Genomic DNA, 5,518 nt, shown 5'->3' with positions numbered 1-5,518 from the left:
GTGGATTCAACCACAGGTCGAAAATATCCTTGGGAAAAAAAATAGGATGTTTGCATCCTATTTTACAGATGCAAACATCTGTATTGAACATGTACAGACTTTTCTTCTCATTATTCTGAACAATACAGTATGAAAATTACTAGCATTAGATATTTATAAAGAATCTAGAGATGATCTAAAATGCACAAGAGGATGTGGATAGGTTGTGTGCAGATACTACACCACTTTGTATAAGGGTCTTAAGCATTCAAGGATTTTGATATCCAGAGGGGTTCTGGAACAATTCTGGTTCTGGAACAAATGGCTCTACAGCCTTTCAGAATTAAATTTTCTATGATTTTAATGGTTCTTTCAAAGACCGTGACAGTAATCACTGATGCCTGTTGCCTTACAAATACGCTTGTACAAGTAACATTTCCATGATTATATGTACAAGTAAAAAATACCCACTAGACAAATAACAAATCCAAGATAAGTGAAACTGAGTACAATGGCAATTAAAATGGTTTGCATGAATGTCCTGTAACACATAGAACACATGATTCATCCTCTTGCTAATGTTCCCAGTTTGGCATCTTCTAAGATCATATTAGTTGAGCACAATTTTTGATGCAGAATCATCTCTCTTTTCCCTTGCTTGCTTGTGAGAGGGAACATTTCCTCCTTATGTGTCCTAGAATCTTTTTCACCTAATGTGCTTAAACAAAACAAATTTCATTCTTAACATCAGGCTCTGAAAGTTCTTTTTGGTTAGCATTCACTATATTGACAGCTGGTTTGACAAGTACATATTTTAGTATAAGGAAAAAACAGCAGGCCAGGTGCAGTGGCTTTTGTTTGTAATCCCAGCACTTTGGGAGGCCAAGGAGGCAGATTGCTTGAGCTCAGGAGTTCAAGGCCAGCCTGGGCAGCATAGCGAGACCCTGTCCCTACAAAAAAAAAGAAAAGAAAAAAATTACAAAAACTAGCCAGATGTGATAGCATGCGCCTGTAATCCCAGCTCTTGGGAGGCTAAGGTGAAAGGATGACTTGAGCCTAGAAGGCAGAGATTGCAGTGTGGTTGAGATTGTGCCGCTGCTCTCCAGCCTGGGTGACAAAGCGAGACCCTGTTTCAAAAAAAATTAAAAACAGCAGGTGAGTTTCTTTTTTAAAACTGGATTCAGGATCAGTGTAATGTTACTGATCATCAATAGTAACCACAAACTTAAAAAATCTTTACATATTACTGTATGTATTAGATATTCTGATAATTAATACTTGAGACAGTCATACCTTACAGTATTATTATCCCAATTTTATTAGTGAGGAAACCAGCAGTTAATAACTGTTAGAGCTCAGATTCACATTCTGAAAGTTATACTATAGAGCCTGTGTTCTTAGTTTCACCAAAATATCTCCTCCCAAATTATACATACCCTTTCAAACCTACCTTCCTCTCAGTAATTAATGATACATTCTTTCAATTTACATGAATCAGTATCACTATTAGTAAATGTATTTTATGCCATTATATAGCAGACTAATTTATTCTGTACTCTATTGTGATGTTTTCCTCTATCTTCTGCAAGATTTTCATTTTTAAAAATTACTGTCTTGGCTGGGTGCAGTGGCTCATGCCTGTAATCCTGACCTGGGCAACAAGAGCGAAACTCCATCTCAAAAATAAATATATATATATTACTGTCTTGAAATTTGCATACCATCAGTGGATGATGTGAATGTCCTAGCAGTGATGTTATACTGTATACTGCAATCACCAAATGGGGTAACCAGGTGAAAGTTACATGGGCTTTCTCAGTACTACGTGAACAACTACCTAAGACTCGACGGTTGTATCAATTTCAAAGAAAAACTTCCACACACAAGATAATCTCCAAACATATTGGGCATACATGTGTGTACTACTCTAGCTGTTTCCTTGGGATAAATTCTAAAAAGTGGGATTTTGAGTCAAAATGAGACTGTGGTTAAGTACCTGCAACATCCTGTAGACCCTGTGGCATTAGTACTTGGAATGAGAGCGTGACTAACAGGGCATAACTGCGGCCTGCACATTGTTTACAATCCAGCAAACAAGGGACACAGAAAAGCAGCTCGGGTAGCCTGTGCTGGCCGGTGGCCTGCAGAGAATTCCAGGTGACGCTGCAGAGGGGCCTAGGAGAGGCTACCCTTCGGAGGACAGCCATGGCTCGCCCGGCATCACCCCGCTCAGAGGCCAGACGGGGTCCCAGCTGGGGTGACACAGCCCCTCTCCCAGTCGGGAAGGGGAGTCTGCAGGGAACAAGATGGACTCAGTGTGGGGCTGCCTGCCTGGAACGCGCCCTGAGGCCCCTGCTTGGGACCGTCCCGGACTACGTTTCCCAGAGGGCCCCAGGAACTTAAGGCGCTGCATGCTGGGACACAGGGCTTGGGGCTCTGGTTTCCCCAGACATGGTCCGGCGTCCTCCTCAAGCCTCTCATCCCTTCCGGAAGCCCCTGTGTGTTTGAGCCTGAGTAGGGCATTCGCTTCCTGGGAGGAACCCAGGGGTACATGCCAGGCACTGGGGTGGGGGACCGCCGAGTGCGCCCGCGGCTTCGGGAGAGGCCAAGGAAGGAAGGAGTAGGAAGGGTGCGCGCACGCGTGTCAGTGTGTTCATGTGTCAGCGTCTGTGCACGCGCACATGTGTGTCGGGGTCTGGTTGCACATGCGTGTCAAGGTCTGGCCACACACATGCGTTGGGGGGGTCTGTGTGCACGCACACATGTGTATCGGGGTCTGGGTGTACATGCGTGTCGGGATCTGTGTGCACACATGCGTGTCGGGCTCTGCTGCTGCTTGCGCGCTCTCGCAGCTGGGTGCTCGAGGCCTCTCCCGGGTCCAGGGTGCGCATGCGCGCTGGCCTCCATGGGTGGCGGGACCGAGTGTATGACGTACTTGCGTGGGAGTACGAGGCTGACGCGGCGGCCCTGTCCCCGTAACTGTGACACGGGTGCACGCGAGCGTCACTGGGGGCGATGGGGGCCTCGCTGGGTGCGCTTCTGCGCTGGTGACGCAACCGCTGTGGCTCCGCCAGTCCGCGCAGGTGAGATCGGCGCTCGTGGCTCCGAGGGGAGGCGGGCACTGAGCTTCTGACGGTGACGCACTTGCTGGAGAGTGTGGGGTGACACAGCCGGGCTCGCCCCATAACTGGTGACCGGGGGTGCTCCAGAGGCTGTGGGTCGACGGAGCCCACACCTGTGAACCTCGGCGGTGCGTCCCGGGGACTCTGCTCTGTGAGGTGCACTCTGGGGTTTGTGTGGGGCGGCGGTCAGGACGGGTCTCCGTGGCCCACGGATGCACCTTTGCACTGTGTGGGGTGGCGGGGCCCGCAGCGTGGCCGTGCTGGGCGTTAGTGGGTATGAGGGGCGCAGATGTGTCTCAGGACAGCGTGAGCTGTGGTGAGGCTGAGCCCTCCGTGCAGGCTTGTGCTGGGATGGGTGATCGGGCCTTCTGGGTGACGCAGGTGTGTGTGACAGCGCAACCTGTGGCTCCAGCGTCTCTGCTGCTTCACCTCCTAACCAAGTGGTACCTGCCTGAGAACAAGGGCCACAGAGGGACGTGAGCGCCTGAGCCCCGCCGGGAAATTCACCACCAACAAGGCAGAAACAGCCATGAGGTGACGCTTTCAGAGCCAGAAGTGCTCTCCATGCAGGCCTCATGAGTGACAGGAGACGGTGGCCTCGGGAGTAGAATTCCTCCTGTAGAGGGACACGTGCCTGATGTGGGAGACAGGGGGAGGGGCAGCTCCACGCTTCATCATCTCAATCACCTCAGCTTGCTCCTCAGGAATCTCCCAGAAACTCCATCTCGGGGCCTTGTATTTCTCTTTGGTTTTATTAGATATGGCAGGTGTTACCCTTCTGGTTCTGTTTCCCCCAGGCCAGCATCCTTCAGGAAAAGCATCCCTGAGGAGGAAGACGAATCGTTAAACATCTTAAAGGGTCAGGTGAGTATCCTTTTTTTTTTTTTTTGATTAAATGATATGTGTTTGTAAGACTTAAGACCAAACATTAAATGTAGATGACCAAGATTTGAGTCCTGTTTCTGCCTGTTAGCTTTTTGAGCCTTCTGAAGATGGGCTTGTGAGGAGGCTGAAATGCATTAACATGTGTAAAACCATAGATCCGTACCCCGGAGTGTGAGTGCGCAGTGAGTGCTGCTGTTATGTGCTGAGTCTGGATGTCTGTACATCAGGAGCAACGTACATATGAAGGTAACTGGGATGGGTGTTTGCAAGTCCACAAAATGAACCACAGCCTCAAATGGTCTAGAACTATTCTCCTTAACCTGAGGGCCTTCCATAAAGTGGACCACAGCCTCAAATGACCTAGAACTGTTATCCTTAACCTGAGGGCCTTCCTTTAACTCCCCTTACAACCTTCCAAGGGATGTTGTGTATATATTTACTATATGTGTTTATCAGTGTTAGTGTATTGGCCCCCCACCACCACCACCCTAAGGAGATACTCTGTCATTTCATGGCATTAAGAAGGGTGTACATGCCCCAAAGACATTTAGACCCATTGGTCTAGAATTGAAGACTGTGTACCTTGACCACAATTATTGTTCAGGATGGTGGAAATGGTAGTAATTACACCACATTCATTTCATAGAATACTTTGCAGCTACAAAGAAGTAACTTTAGTTATAGCCATAAGAAAGAAAAATGCACCAGACATAATATTAAACACTACTAATAGTTATTAACAACAGTAAATGAAGGAAATCCTTCGATTGCCTAGAAATTCCATTGAATAAGATTTTTGTAAATAGCTTATCCAACATGACATTTTAATATATTATTTAGGATTATTCATGATTCCTTCAGAAGAGAGGAGCCTGGCCACATTTATTGAGCACATGTTTGTACCATAGTCTCTTGTGTTTTGCACACGCTCCTTAATTTATTCTTACGTTAGTCTGTTTCAGCTGCTATAACACAGTACCATAGACTGGTGGCTGAAACAACAAACATTTATTGCTCACAGTTCTGGAGGCTAGAAGTCTGAGAAGAGCGTGCCAGCATGGTCAAGTTCTGTTGAGGGCCCTCTTCCAGGTTGGAGACTGCCACCATCTTGCTGTGTCCTCTCATGGAGGAAAGAGATGCGAGCTCTCTGGGGTCTTTTTCATAGGGCACTAATTCCATTCCTGAGGGTTCCACCCTCATGACCTAATCACCTCCCAGAGGCCCCACCTCCTAATAGTATCGCATTGAGGGATAGGATTTTAATGTAAGAATTTGGTGGGGAGGAGACAAAATACTCAGTTAATTAAGATGCTTACAGAGGCAATTTAGCTACATTATTGTGTTGAGGGTCTGATTGTATTACTGAAACCGAGCGAAAACATGTTTTAGAACAGGAAGGTTGTGCCTGTTTCAGGGACACTTTTTTCAATACTAAGCCTTGTATCAGTTTATTTTTCCTGCTTTAACAAATTACCAGGCCGGGCGCGGTGGCTCAAGCCTGTAATCCCAGCACTTTGGGAGGCCGAGACGGG

At 47.3% G+C, this 5,518-nt stretch overlaps 1 protein-coding gene across 3 annotated transcripts in view; it reads left to right on the top strand.

Annotated features, from left to right (window-relative positions):
• Positions 1-2,868: 2,868 nt before the first annotated feature.
• Positions 2,869-5,518, top strand: part of ZNF331 (zinc finger protein 331) — a 38,828-nt gene continuing 36,178 nt past the window's right edge. The window contains exons 1-2 of one of the 3 annotated variants that reach the window (XM_011946141.1): positions 2,869-3,062; positions 3,899-3,965. The gene's annotated coding sequence lies outside the window, so the exon portion shown is untranslated. Of the gene's footprint in view, positions 3,258-3,493; positions 3,636-3,898; positions 3,966-5,518 lie in introns of those variants that run through there. The other 2 variants (XM_011946143.1, XM_011946144.1) reach the window with 2 other exon arrangements.

The sequence above is a fragment of the Colobus angolensis genome, unplaced genomic scaffold, assembly GCF_000951035.1.
Source record: "Colobus angolensis palliatus isolate OR3802 unplaced genomic scaffold, Cang.pa_1.0 Scaffold25, whole genome shotgun sequence".
Classification (NCBI taxonomy): Eukaryota; Metazoa; Chordata; class Mammalia; order Primates; family Cercopithecidae; genus Colobus; species Colobus angolensis.
The sequence above is the reverse complement of the archived record's forward strand: the minus strand, read 5'-3'. Positions and strand labels throughout refer to the sequence as shown.